This window comes from Trachypithecus francoisi, unplaced genomic scaffold, assembly GCF_009764315.1.
Source record: "Trachypithecus francoisi isolate TF-2019V2 unplaced genomic scaffold, Tfra_2.0 Lachesis_group6, whole genome shotgun sequence".
NCBI classification, from domain to species: Eukaryota; Metazoa; Chordata; class Mammalia; order Primates; family Cercopithecidae; genus Trachypithecus; species Trachypithecus francoisi.
Window position 1 is genome coordinate 129049043 of NW_022681471.1, and position 15240 is coordinate 129064282.

A 15240-nucleotide genomic window follows, 5' to 3' on the forward strand; every position below is an offset into this window, starting at 1 on the left:
TCAAGAATTGAGGTTTGAGAACCTCTGCCTAGATTTCAGAAGATGTATGGAAATGCCTGAATGTCCAGGCAAAAGTCTGTGGCAGGGGTGAGGCCCTCATGGAGAACCTCTGCTAGGGCAGTGCAGAAGGGAAATGTGGGGTCAGAGGCCCCACACAGAGTCCCTACTGGGGCACTGACTAGTAGAGCTGTGAGAAGAAGGCCACTGTCTTCCAAACCCCAGAAAAGTAGATCCACCAACAGCTTGCACCGTAGGCCTGGAAACACAACAGACACTCAATGTCAGCCCCTGAAAGCAGCTGGGAGGGAGGTTGTAACCTGCAAAACCACGGGGGCGGAGCTGCCCAAGACCACAGGAATCCACCTCTTGCACCTGATTTGAGACCTGGAGTCAAAGGAGATCATTTTGGAGCTTTAAGATCTGACTGCCCTGCTGGACTTTGGACTTGCACGGGCCCTGTAACCCCTTTGTTTTGGCCTATTTCTCCCATTTGGAACGGCTGTATTGACCCAATACCTGTATCCCCATTGTATCTAAGAAGTAACTGGCTTGCTTTTGATTTTACAGGCTCATAGGTGGAAGGGACTTGCCTTGTCTGACTGTGGACTTTTGGGTTAATGCTGAAATGAGTTAAGTCTTTGGGGGGACTGTTGGGAAGGCACAACTGGTTTTGAAATGTGAGGACATGAGATTTGGAGGGGCTGGGGTGGAATTACATGGTTTAGCTGTCCCCACCAAAATGTCAACTTGAATTGTATCTCCCAGAATACCCACGTGTTGCGGGAGGGACTCAGGGGGAGGTAATTGAATCACGGGGGCCAGTCTTTCCCGTGTTATTCTCATGATAGTGAATAAGTCTCACGAGATCTGATGGGTTTTCAGGGGTTTCCGCTGTTACTTCCTCCTCATTCTCTCTTGCTGCTGCCATGTAAGAAGTACCTTTCGCCCTCCGCCATGATTATGAGACTTACCCAGCCGTGTGGAACTGTAAGTCAAATTAAACCTCCTGGCTGGGCGCGGTGGCTTATGCCTGTAATCTCAATACTTTGGGAGGATGAGGCGGGTGGATCACCTGAGGTCAGGAATTCCAGACCAGCCTGGCCAACATGGTGAAACCCCGTCTCTACCAACAGTACAAAAAAAATTAGCCAGGCGTTGGGGCACGCACCTGTAATCCCAGCTACTCAGGAGGCTGAGACAGGAGAACTGCTTGAACCCGGGAGGTAGAGGTTGCAATGAGCCTAGATCGTGCCACTGCACTTCAGCCTGGGTGACAGGAGCAAGACTCCGTCTCAAAAAAAAAAAAATTCAACCTCCTTTTCTTCCAAGTCTAGGGTATGCCTTTATCAGCAGCATAAAAACGACTAATACAGAGAGCAATGCACAGAGACACAGAAAGAGGGAAAGACAAAAAGAGAAACACAGAGAGTGAGACAGAATGAAACAGAAGGAGGGAGGGAGGGAGAGGAGAAAAAGAGAGGGCCCTCTTCCCACTATCCTTCCAAAATCAGGGTTTCCTCCAGACCCCTTCCTCAAGGCCTAGGTGCCAAAGAGGTCACTGAAGGAAGCAGAGTCTCCTCTTCCTCAGCAGGCCTGAAGATTCCTGGGCTATGACCTCTGGTCTTCCTAAGCCAGAAGCTATGACCCTGAGCCATTGGGCTTCCCAGCCCAGGTTCCTCTTGTCCAAAACGAGAGGACAAACAGGAGTTAGAGGGTCTGAGAAGTCCTGTTCCAGCAACACCGCCCCTGCCCTAAGAAGGCACAGGCTGACCACCGACAACTGTTTAAATCCAGCGCCCATGTCCGGTTGGGATATTCTGACCCACTCAGGGCTGCCCCATAAGCCAGCGCGTGTCCGGATCCCAGCGCACCGAAAACTCGAAACCTGTCAAGCTGCCCATTCAGGGTTAAGTTCAAAGATAGAAGACAAAGGAAACGGATAAAGCGTCCAATACAAGAATTACCCATTTCAGACGCAAAAGACGAAGAGCACAGGCGGTGTCAGGACATGTTAGGATCCGTACCCAACTCCGCCGTCTTCATCCTCACAACGCCACAGAACACCTATCCCCCGGAGCGCAGCTCCTCCTGCAGCCCCTGGAGGAATCTGTACATTTCCCGCCGAGGACCCTGCCGCTGGGCACTCGGGGAGGCTGGCCTGGGGGAGGCCCGCAGGGATCTTCGGATCCCGCGCCCGTGTCCCTGGGGCCGCTGCCTGGGAGGACGCACGAGGTAGCCCAGGCGAGGTGACCCACAGGAAATCTGGTGACGTCGGACGGCCCAGGCCCCAGAGTGCTGTGTGTGCTGGGGATGGAGGGTGGTCTCCGAGAGGAGCCGTCGGCGTTCCAGGGAAGGCACCCGGTCGGTCGGGGGTACTCGCCGAGGCTGAGGGGTGCGCTCCCCTTCCCTGAGCGCCCCCCAGGGAGACCCAGGGCGCAGGGGCAGTCCCGCGCTGGGATCCCGAGCCGGAGCGGCGGGGCTGGGCCCTCCCCAGGAGGCCGGCACCCGGGGCCCTTTGTCCTACGACAGCGTCCCGGCCGCGCCGCGCACCCCTATGGGCCGAGTCCCCGCGCGCACTCACTCACCCACGGTGACCAGCGTGTAAAGTCCTGCAGGCGGTAGGCAGGCGGCTCTGGCGACCGCGCCTCAGGGCTGGGGCAGAGCGCCGGCGCCTCAGGGCTGGGGCAGAGCGCCGGCGCCCAGTCGGAGGTCTCCTCCGCCACGGCCGCCTGGGCCAGCCCGGGCGCCTCCATGGGGACGCACTCAGGTCCAGGGCCCGGGCCGGGCCGGAGGGCTCGGGGAGCCGGGCTTCTGGGGACGCAGCCTAGGAGGGCGGCGCGGCGGCATCAACTGAGGATCCCTATGCGCGCCATGCGGCTTGTGGAGGCCAGGACTCGGCCCACGCGGCCCGGAGCCCCCAAGACGCCAAGGCGCCTTCCGTTGCGCCCGCGGCCCTGCGCGGCTGACGGCGCGGCGGGGATAATGGCTGTGCGGCGCTCAGGGCACGAGCAGCAACGGCCCCAGGTGGGAGCAGCCGCCGGCCTCGGGGGGCGGGCAAGGAGCGCCAGCGGGCGGCGGGGAAGGTGGAGGCCGCGGCCCGGGCTTGTAGAGCGAGGCGGGGGCCCTGCGCATTCCCAGTCTGGCGCCCGCTGCCTCCTCCAGCTCGGTAGCCGCGGGCGCGTTGAAGGGGCGAGCGGAAGCCGCCTGGGCGAGGCCTAGGGGCTGGGGGCGTCGCCTTCGCACCCGCTCCGCCCCTGCCGCGACCCAGCCCAGGAGCCGGAGACCTGGGCGTGCCCCGCTATCGTGGGCAGGCGCGGCGCTGGGGAGGTGGTCACGCCCCCCTCCGCGCCCGAGGCGCCCATCGGGTGGTACCCAGGACGACCTCTCACCGCGACCGACCGCCCCGACCCTCTTAGGCGCAGAGGCGCACAGGTCCACACCCGGCTACTCAGCAGGGAGAAAACATTTTACAACCTATTCTGTCTTGTCTTTGAAGCCTGCTAGCTAAAAGCTTCATCTGCATGGTAAAACCTTGGTCTCCACCACCTCTTATCACAACCCAGACATTCCTTTCTGTGATCCCAGATCTTTAGATAAACTCAACCAATTGTCAACCAGAAAATGTTTAAATTCACCCACAGCCTGGAACCCCACTTCACCCACACCCCTCCCCCCCGCCCCCCGGCCTGGCGCACCACTTCTTCTTGTCTCCTTTCTGGACCAAACCAATGTATTTCTCAAATGTATTTGATTGCTGTCTCATGCCTCCCTAAAATGTATAAAACCAAGCTGCACCCCAACCACCTTGGGCACACGTTCTCAGGACCTCCTGAGGGCTGTGTCATGGGCCATGGTCACTCGTATTTGGCTCAGAACAAATTTCTTCAAATATTTTACAGAGTTTGACTCTTTTTGTTACACCTTTTCTTAGACAGCTACTACAAGATGTTCTTCAGAAAAAGGATGGCGCAACCTGAGAACAATTAAGACGTGGATGCAGAAAATTAGGAGATCCAGTGGAGGAGAGAAGTGCAGTTGGTGGCCAGGGTGACAGCCATTCACCAGGTTCCGTAGGCAAACAGTTCATGTTGGAGATGGGGTTCAAAAGATGCTACACGGAGCCATCCAGGAAGAAAGAGCAGGAATGAATGGACTACAAGTGTGGGAGTTAGAAAAACTGATGAATTGAGGGGCACATGGCAGGCCTTTTGGAGCACCGGGATAAAATAATTTCAGGCACTAAGTAATTTGTATATAAAAAGAAGGCAGCCCAGTGCAGTGGCTAATGCCTGTAATCTCAGCAACTCCAGAGGCTGAGTTGGGAGGATCCCTTGAGCTCAGCAGTTTGAGGCTGCAGTGAGCTATAATTGCACCACTGCACTCCAGCCTTCCAGCTTGGGTGACAGACCCTGTATCAAAAAAAAAAATTACTAACTCCAGGAAAAAGGAAGAAAGAAGACATAATCATTGTAGTCACTGGTTCATCTTTGAATATCATTGCAATTGTCATGCGCGTCCGTGTGAAGAGACCACCAACCAGGCTTTGTGTGAGCAACATGGCTATTTATTTTCACCTGGGTGCAGGCGGGCTGAGTCGGAAAAGAGCGAAGGGAGATAAGGGTGGGGCCGTTTTATAGGATTTGGGTAGGTAAAGGAAAACTACAGTCAAAGGGGGGTTGTTCTCTGGCAGCAGGAGTGGGGGTTACAAGGCGCTCAGTGTGGGGGCTTTTTGAGCCATGATGAGCCAGGAAGAGGAATTTCACAAGATACTATCATTGCTTAAGGCAAGGACTGGCCATTTTCACTTCTTTTGTGGTGGAATGTCATCAGTTAAGGTGAGGCAGGGCATTTGCACTTCTTTTGTGATTCTTCAGTTACTTCAGGCCATCTGGGCATATATGTGCAAGTCACAGGGGAAGCGATGGCTTGGCTTGGGCTCAGAGGCCTGACAGCAATGGTCATTATAATGGAAGCACTGATGATTTCTTAAACCAAATATTGTGACCTAAATGTTTAAAGAATGTGGTAGGAGGGAAAGGACATTGTGATTGGATGGAAAGGCAGGCAGGAGAGTGTCACAGTCTGAGGGGTTCTACTTTCCTGCAGTCCCCCAAAAACTCAATGCACTGAGAGCAGCAGATGTTGCAGCAAAGAGGGAGGTTAGTAATTGCAGGGACAGCTAATTGAGGAGAATAGGAGAGATTTCTCAAATCTGTCTCCCTAAAAAGTTGGAAACTATGGTTTTTCAAGGTACTTTTGTGGGCAGAAGGCTGGGGGACTGCAACGATTGGCTAGGGATGAAATCTCAGGGGTGTCTAAAACTGTCTTTGTGCAGGTGAGTTAGTTCTCAGGAGAGGGTATCTCAGGACCAGGTGGCATCTCTTGGTCTGCCAAAATGCTAAATCTGAAAAATATTTCAAAGACCATTGTTTAGGCTTTATAATAGTAATTGACTTGTTTTTCTAAGACCACCAGAGCGGGCACAAAAGAACCAGCGACTAGGCAAGGGTAGGAGCAAAACTGCAAGTTTATTTTGGTCACCTAAGGTGTGGGGAAGAGGTCTGTCGGCCTCCGGCAAAGAAGGCCCACAGAGTCCCCCCGGTGGGGCTCTCGGACGGAGTTCCTGGAGTCCTGACATCCCGACAGGAGTGAAGGACTGAGGAAGGCCGCGCGTGGGGTCCCTCCGGAGCGGCTTTTCTAGGAGTGGGAGGGCAATAGGCGGGGCACGGGCGTGTCGGGGGGCGTTCCGCAGGTGCGACCAGGTAAATCTTGGTCTCTTCGGATTGACGTCACCTGGCGCATGCCCAGTTGGTCTGCACCTGCCCGGGCGCCGGCTGCATTTTCGCGCGCGCGGGAAAAGTTGGGGGGTGGGGGGATGAAGAACCCGGAAGTGCACCATCTTGCCTCCGTTCATCCAAACATTCCAACCTTTTATTGGTAATAGTGATAAGGGGCGCCGTGGTCTGTCTGGCTACTTCCTGCTGTTAAGGGGCGTCGTTAAGGTCGGGGCCCATGGTTGGCATTTGGACGTACGGATGAAGAATAAAATAAGGCACAGTATTAGTATAGGAACGAGGAATGGCAGCATTTGTTGGAATAGGGGCAAAACCCAGAAGGAAGGTCCCAGCAAGGTTGAGAGTATGAGATAGTTAAGAAAATTTAGTAAGTTTGAGGCGAGTGGGGGAAAGCCAAATTGATTTCCACTGATTGCTTTCGGTAGGGGCCCTTTTTAGCTGGGAATGAGGAACGAGTGCGCAGAGTAGTTGTTGGCCAGGCAGCAATTAAGGAGTGGGGTTTTTGTGGAGTGGATGGCTTTCCGCTTACTCCTACTACAGAGATATTGGATGGAAGGCTAGGTCCAGAGAAGGACGGCAGAACAGAATAGGTAGCCTCGCTGTTGATTAAAAAATTGTCTTACCCGCTACCAGGAGAGTTACCCGCGGCTCGGCGAGGGTGATGGGGGTCCCCGAGTCTCGGCACCTTCAGTTGTCGTCGTCGTCCAGATGTAGGAGCTGGAAGGAGCTCCCAGGATCCTGGGAAAGGGGGTCACGTGGAGACGCAGCACCTGTTCTCAGGGTGGGGCAATCAGACTTCCAGTGTCCTCCCTGCTGGCAAGCAGGGCAGGGGGCTGCTGGTGGACGAGGGTTAGGACATTCACTGGCCCAATGTCCTGATGCCTTGCACTTATAGCAAGGCTGCGTTGGGGCTCGGGGACCTTGCGGACGCCTGTTGGCATAGTGTCCTGCCTTGCCGCACTTACAGCAGGCTCCTTTCGTAGCCTTGGAGTCTGTGGAGTGTGTGCTCTCTGGCCTGGGGTTACGACTGGGCTGTAAAGCCGCTGCTAGGAGCTGTAACTTCTGTTCAAGGCGAGCCTGCCGTCTCCTCTCTGGAGTTATAGACCTTAAAGGCTAATTTAACCAGGTCTTGTATTGGTGCCTGTGGACCATCCTCTACCTTTTGAAGTTTCTTACGAATGTCAGGAGCTGATTGAGAAATGAAATAAGACGCCAAAATGGTGGCCCCTGTGGGGGAGGCCGGATCTAAGCGGGTATACTGGGTTAGAACCTCAGTCAGTTTAGGGTAGAGGTTAGGATAACCTGGAGGTTATGCCAAGTTAAGTCATAGGCCTGACAAAGGTATCTAAATTCCTTTATGTATATGGTAGGATTAGCTGAGAAATCCCCTAAACGCTTCTCAATTTTGGAAAGATCGGCCAATGAAAAAGGGACATGTACTCTGACTACCCCCTCCGCCCCAGCCACCTCTCACAAAGGCGCTAACACTGTAGGAGGGTGTGGGCAGAGATAGGGGACTCAAGACAGCCAGTTGGGGGCCTGGAAGGAGGCATGGGACCGAGTGGATTACTAGTAGGTAAGGAAGAGGAAGGAGGAGTCTGGGCAGGAAGGGAGGGGTTGGAGAGAGCGGGGAGAGAAGGAGGAGTATAGGGCAGGTCGGGACGAGAGCGTAAGGCCCAAAAGCCTTGTAGGTAATTAATTTCAGACCACTTGCCTAGCCACTGGCAGAAATTGCTGAGGTCGATCACACCACAGTGGAAAGGAAAATTAACCGCTTCCTCCTAAGGTCTTGTTCAAGCTGTAAGGTTTTTAAATTGGCTAGGAGGCACCCTAAGGGGGTGCTCTTTGGAAATTTGGACTGGGGGGTTTCCCGTTTGTTTCCTCTTTACTGACACAATGGACACAATGGAAATGGAAATGGATCCCTGCCTGGCTTCAAAGCGTCCTTTGGAACCAGCAGAGACAGACTGGAGGCTCATGGAGCCAAAGTGGAGATTACCTTCAGGCGGACGTCTCCGTCCTGAACGGGTCTCCCGAGCCACGTGGTGGCTCCAAATGGACCTCGGACCTGCGCAGGATTTTGGCCGAGGGAGGTAAAGAGGAGACAAGGGCACTTACCCCAGAGAGGCTGTGAGAGTGAGGGAAGCGGGTCTCAGGTCCTGGTCCGTCTGCGGCGTGGAACGAGGAGGAGGAGGAGGCTCCCCAGACCCTGGGGGCCCTGAGGAGGGGTCTCCTCCCAGGTTTCGGCACCAACTGACTTGTTTTTCTAAGACCACCAGAGCGGGCACAAAAGAACCAGCAACTAGGCAAGTGTAGGAGCAAAACTGCAAGTTTATTTTGGTCACCTAAGGTGTGGGGAAGAGGTCTGTCGGCCTCCGGCAAAGAAGGCCCACAGAGTCCCCCCGTGGTGCTCTCGGACGGAGTTCCTGCAGTCCTAACATCCCGACAGGAGTGAAGGACTGAGGAAGGCCACGTGTGGGGTCCCTCCGGAGCAGCTTTTCTAGGAGTGGGAGGGCAATAGGCGGGGCACGGGCGTGTCGGGGGGGCGTTCCGCAGGTGCGACCAGGTAAATCTTGGTCTCTTCGGATTGACGTCACCTGGCGCATGCCCAGTTGGTCTGCACCTTCCCAGGTCGCCGGCTGCATTTTCACGCGTGCCGGAAAAGTTTGGGGGGGGGAGATGAAGAACCCGGAAGTGCACCATCTTGCCTCTGTTCATCCAAACAGTAATGTTATCTACAGGAGTAGTTTGGGAAGTTATACATCTTGTGATCACTGGTTACATGACTCTGGTGCAGTGAAAAACTTACAGGAAAACACACTAAGTGATGGCAGGTCATTGATTATGCCTACTCTTTAGCAAAGTTCAAGACCCTACAGTAATTCTAACCCTGTTTTCTGAATGTGGCTTTAATCTGCAGTCAAGGAGTGGGGTCAGTTTCCTTGCCTCAAAGTTTAACTCTCTCTCTCTCTCTGTGTGTACATAAATATATACACAATTATTTATTTATTTATTTATTTATTTATTTTGAGACATGATCTTGTTCTCTTGTCCAAGTTGGAGTGCAGTGGTGCGATCTCGGTTCACTGCAGCCTCAACTTCCTGGGCTCAAGTGATCCTCTCACCTCAGCCTCCTGAGTAGCTGGGACTACAGGTGCACACCACCATGCCTGGCTAATTTTTGTAAATTTTTTGTTGAGAAGGGGTTTCACTATGTTCCTGAGGCTGGTCTCCAACTCCTGGGCTCAAGCAATCCTCTCCTACCTCGGTCTCCTAAGGTGCTGGGTGGCACCACACCTGGCTTCAAAGTTTAACTATAAACTAACTTCCTCACACAGTTATCTTGGCTGCCACACTAGAATAAGCAAAAACAAAACAAAACAATGTAGCAGTGAGGTTTGAAGGAAAATGGAGTCAGTCAAGTTAGATTTCTCACATTTCTTTTTTTTTTTTAGTTGGAGTTTTGCTATTGTTGCCCAGACTGGAGTGCAATGGCGTGATCTCAGCTCACTGCAACCTCCGCCTCCTGGGTTCAAGTGATAATCCTGCCTCAGCCTCCCGAGTAGCTGGGATTACAGGCACCTGCCACCATGCCCGGCTAATTGTTTTTTCTTTTTCTTTTTCTTTTCTTTTTTTTGAGGCGGAGTCTCGCTTTGTCGCCCGGACTGGAGTGCAGTGGCCGGATCTCAGCTCACTGCAGGCTCCACCTCCCGGGTTTACGCCATTCTCCTGCCTCAGCCTCCCAAGTAGCTGGGACTACAGGCGCCCGCCACCTTGCCCGGCTAGTTTTTGTATTTTTAGTAGAGATGGGGTTTCACCATGTTAGCCAGGATGGTTTTTTCTTTTCTTTTTTTTTTTTTTTTTTTTTTTTTTTTGAGACGGAGTCTTGCTCTGCCACCCAGGCTGGAGTGCAGTGGCCGGATCTCAGCTCACTGCAAGCTCCGCCTCCCGGGTTTATGCCATTCTTCTGCCTCAGCCTCCCGAGTAGCTGGGACTACAGGCGCCCGCCTCGTCGCCCGGCTAGTTTTTGTATTTTTAAGTAGAGACAGGGTTTCACCGTATTAGCCAGGATGGTCTCGATCTCCTGACCTCGTGATCCGCCCGTCTTGGCCTCCCAAAGTGCTGGGATTACAGGCTTGAGCCACCGTGCCCGGCCTTCTTTTTTTTTTTTAATAGAGACGGGGTTGCACCATGTTGGCCAGCTGGTTTTGAACTCTAACCTCGAGTGATCTGCCCGCCTCAGCCTCCCAAAGTGCTAGGATTACAGGCGTGAGCCACCACGCCTGGCCAAGATTATGATAGATGATAGATACATCATAGATGATAGATAGATCATAGACAGGTGATGACGATACAAAAATACATAGATAAATGACAGGTGAGACAGATAGATGATAGATAGGTGATAGATGATAGGTAGATAGATAGATGACAGATGGTAGATGGCTAGATGATAGGTAGATAGATAGATACATAGATGGTAGATGATAGATAAATAGAAAGATGATAGGTAGATGACAAGTAGATAGATGGATGATAGGTAGATTATACATAGATGATAGATAGATGAGTAGATAGATGATACTTAGGTAGATAGATAGCCTCCAGGACAGTGGGAGAATAAATGTCTGTTGTTTAAGCCCCCTAGCCTATGGTATTCTGTTATAGCAGCTTGAAATGGACTAAGACACCTCATAAGAAGAGATGAGGACACAGACACAGAGAGACGACTGTGTGAGGACACAGGGAGAACACCGAGTCTACAAGCCAAGGAGAGTGGCCTCAGGAGGAACTAGCCCTGCCCACACCTTGATCTCAGACTTCCAACCTCCAGGATTGTAAGGAAATAAATTTCTGTTGTTTAAGCCCCTCAGTCTATGGTTCTTTGTTATGGCAACTCTAGCAAATGCATATACCTTCTCCATCCCTTCTCCTCTGATAAATACCAATATCCCAAGAGAACTGGGAGGCAGCTGTTGAAGAGAGCTGAGCCACAATGTTGAAAGTTACTGAGTCCCTGATTCAGGACTTGAAAGAGCATCACCAGCCAACCAGAAACACACACTTTGGGCTTAACAGCAGCTATTAACAAAACAAAACAAAACAAAACAAAACAAAAACTGAGATTTGGTGTTCATTCATCAGTTTAAGCAGCTCAGCATGGCCCTAACTAACAAAGCGTGTTTTACATAACAGGTACTTTGCCCACAGTCAAGTATATCAAGATCAAATGATGATGTGCTACACCTTTGCTGTACATTTCTTACCAACACACTCTTTCCTTGTGTCCTCTGAGAGTCAACTTCACTGCAGGGCTGCTGCTACCAGCTGCTGTGGTCATAGCCTTGGTGCTCTTGTCTAATTAATGAGGGTTCCCATTAAACTAGACTCCGGCTGTCTTTGACTTCCAGAATTGCTTTAGGAGAGTCTCTGTGGTCATTAATAAGGTGAGACCTTTTGGTTCCCAATGCAAAGAGAGAAGATAATTTATTTTCTACAGCATTTTTTCCCATAAAGCTTTATATTCCATTACATTTTAAAGGGCATTTCAACAAATGATGTATGAAATGGAGAGCAAAATCTGTATGGTTCTGCATTAAAGGGCATGCATAACTAGAGAACAACTCTGAAATGATGTGGAAAAACAACAATCTACTTTTCTTTAAAAAAATTAAAGGCTCATGCTTCACATAAATTCATGTCGATTTTCCAGGCATTATGTGATTATAATGTCTGAGGCATTGCAAGGATTTACTGGTACCTAAAGTGTAGATTTATTCTTTTTTGTTGTTTTGTTTTGTTTTATTTTATTTTATTTTATTTTTTTGAGATGGAGTCTCGCTTTGAGGCCCAGGCTGGAGTGCAGTGGCGAGATCTCGGCTCACTGCAAACTCTGCTCCCAGGTTCATGCCATTCTCCTGCCTCAGCCTCCCGAGTAGCTGGGACTACAGGTGCCCGCCAATACGCCCTGCTAATTTTTTGTATTTTTAGTAGAGACGGGGTTTCACCGTGTTAGCCAGGATGGTCTCAATCTCCTGACCTCATGATCCGCCCACCTCAGCCTCCCAGAGTGCTGGAATTACAGGCGCGAGCCACCGCGCCTGGCCGGATTTATTCTTAAGAAGGATGTAGCTCTACAATCTAGTCCAGTGAAAAGTCGGGCACTCAAAGTTATGCAAGACAGGTTATGATGTGGGCTTAAGAAAGGTGTTGAGAGCTATGAGTAGAGATATAGAAGAAAAAAAGTGTAATATTTTCAAGAAAGAGTAATTAGTTTGTATGTGGAGGCTATTTTTATTGCTTTTCTATTTTGATGTTTTAGTCTTGTTTTTTTTGAGACAGAGTCTAGCTCTGTTGCCCAGGATGGAGTGCGGTGGTGTGAGCATAGCTCACTGCCGTCTTGAACCCCCAGGCTCAAGTGATCCTCCCACCTCAGTTTCCTGAATAGCTAGGACCACAGGCATGCACCATCATGCCTGGCTAATTTTTAAATATTTTGTAGAAACTGGGTCTCCCTATGTTACCCAGGCTGGTCTCCAACTCCTGGGCTCAAGTGATCCTCCTGCCTTGGCTTCCCAAAGTGTTGAGATTACAGGCACAAGCCACTGTGTCAGGCCAACACTGTTTTTAATATATGACTTGTAAGGCAAGTTGGGGGCATTCATTCCTTATTAAGATGTACTGAGTTGAATAAAAGCCCCTCCAACAGCCAACCCCCCAAAATTTATGCCCAAGTACTAAGCTCCAGAATTTGTGAATGCACACTAATTTGGATAAAGAATATTTGCATGTAATTAAGGTAAGATTCTTGAGATTAGATCACTTTAAATTACCCAGGTGGCCTTTAAATCCAATGACCAGTGAGTGTCCTTCTAAGAGACAGAAGAGGAGACACAGACACAGAGGAAAAGGTCACGTGGAGACAGAGGCAGAGACTGTAGTGATGTGGCCACAAGCCCAGGGACACCTGGAGCCACCAGGAGCTGGAAGAGGCCAGAAGGATCCTCTCCTACAGCCTCCAGGGGGAGCGCACCCCTGCCCACACCTTGATCTCAGATTCCTGGTCTCCAATACTGGAAAAAAATAAACATCTGTTACTTTAAGCCAACCAATTGTTGTTATTTGCTACAGCATCTGTAAGAATTAAAAATCTGTAGGTATGAATTTTATGTTGCTGTCAAAAGGCTTCTTCTAGGATAAGTAGATATTTCACCTAGATAGCTGTAGCTTTTTCTCCTCTTCATTGGGATCGGAACTCAGTTGATGTCCTCCATCCTCCTATCTCAATATTGATTTTACTTACTCCTTAATCCTAACAATGAGCCTTTTTATATTGCTTAATTAAATATCAGTGTCTTTCTGGTCAACATGAGACCAAAAACCTTTTTACCTTGGGTCTGAGAAAGAGCAGTATTTCCCCTCCTCTTCCTCTTCCTCTTCTTCCTCCTCCTTCCTTCTTCTCCCTCTTTTTAGAGATAGAATCTCTCTCTGTTGCCCAGGCTAGAGTGCAGTGGCATAATCCTAGCTCACTGCAACCTCAAACTCCTGGGCTCAAGTGATCTTCTGGCCTCAGCCTGCTAAGTAAATGGGACCACACGTGTGTGCCATTATGCCCTATTTTTTTTTTTTTTAACTTATTTGTAGAAATGAGGTCTCACTACGTTGCCCAGGCTGTTCTCATACTTCTGGCCTCAAGTGTTCCTTGTCTTTGGCCTCCCAAAGCACCGGGATTACAGGTGTGAGCCACCATTCTTTGGCATGGTAGGGTATGCAGTAGGAGAGCAGGGGTGGTGGTAGTGTCTCCATACAGACTCTCACAAAAAGGGGTGTGGGCGGATACTGGATGCCTACTTATTTAGGGGCATCTAAATTCCTGTGCTAAATTAGAAAATAGTGGCAGCTCTTGAAAGGAGTGATGGCGTGAAGGAGAGATACCTGGACCAAGCACCACACAACCCTTATAATAATTGATACCCTTGGTTTTGATGCCACATCCTCTTCCATAGTGTTGGTTGAAATGACACGTGATTCCAGGTGAGCTTTTCCAGATAAATTGCCCTGGAACTTCAGACTTTGTCGGGTGAATCGATGTGGAATTTCAAAATGGGCTGGAATGTCTAAGATGGGCATGTCCAATATTCAGCTCAGTGTGGGGAAACTGGTGGTGGCCAGGGCTGGTTGCAGGCTGACTTGTAGGGGTGACAGTTCACCTGAGAAACAAAAAGACATGCAAGTCCTGGTTGATGAGGAGTGATTTCACAGACAGGTAGTGACCGTGGAAGTCAATGTTGAAAAAACAAATAGATTCAGGGCATAAGGGTGCAGGTTTGTTACACGGATATATTGCCCAGTGGTGGGGATTGCCTTCTATCCCCCAAACAGTGAACATAAAACCAGATAGGTAATTTCTCAACCCTCGTTCACTCCCACTTTCCCCCTTTCAAAGGTATCCAGTGTCTGTTATTCCATTCTATAGGTCCATGTACACCCATTTTTAGTTCCCACTTATAAGTGAGACATGTGGTATTTGATTTTCTGTTTCTAGGTTATCTCACTTAGGATATTGACCTGCAGCTCCATTTATGTTGCTGCAAAAGATATAGTTTCATTCTTTTTCATAGATGCATAGTACTCCTTGGTGTGTGTATACCACATTTTCTTCATCCAATGAACACTTAGATTCATTCCATGATTTTGCTATTGTGAATTGAGGTGCAATAAACATGTAAGTATAGGCGTCTTTTTTGATAACTTATTTTCCTTTGCATAGATAATCATTAGTGGAGTTGCTGGGTCAAAGGAGTAGATCTATTTTTAGTTCTTTGGGAAATCTACATACTGCTTCCTACAGAGGTTGTACAATTCATTTCTCAGCAACAGTGTGTAAGCGTTCCCTTCTCTCTGCACTCTTGCTATAACATTCATCTGTTGTTTTTGGAAGTCAATGTTTTTCTACAAGACCTTCATATTGGCTATAAATAAAAGTGATACCTTGGAAGAGAGTCTATTTCTGGACAACCAGAGAGGGAAATGGGAATGGTCAGCAAATATACCGGGATTATAAGAGAGCTTTGTTATTTTGGTCTGGCTTGAGTCCATAAATGAGTAGCCTTTTAGTGGAACAAAATTTCCTTCATTATAATGGCAGTTGCCAGAGGCAATAACAGTGAAAAAGCCATTTAAAAAGTCAAAAACAGGAATCATTTGACTAGAACCTTCAATGGCTTTGAGTCACTATGCCAGACAGCTGAATTATCTTCTCTCTGCCGTGAAAAGCTGTCTTTTTCTTGTACTTACATTTCTTGAACAGAATCTCACATAAAACATGCCCTAATTACACAGTCCCTATTAGACACTACACCAGGGACTGCTTGGCTTTGATGGTGCCCAGATTCTCTGAAGTCTGCAGAAATCCACTGCAGGCACAGGCATTTGGGTGGACCAT

At 49.8% G+C, this 15240-nt stretch overlaps 1 pseudogene; it reads right to left on the reverse strand.

The window, feature by feature from the left end:
- Window positions 1-2064: 2064 nt before the first annotated feature.
- LOC117077847 lies at window positions 2065-15240 on the reverse strand (annotated as a pseudogene).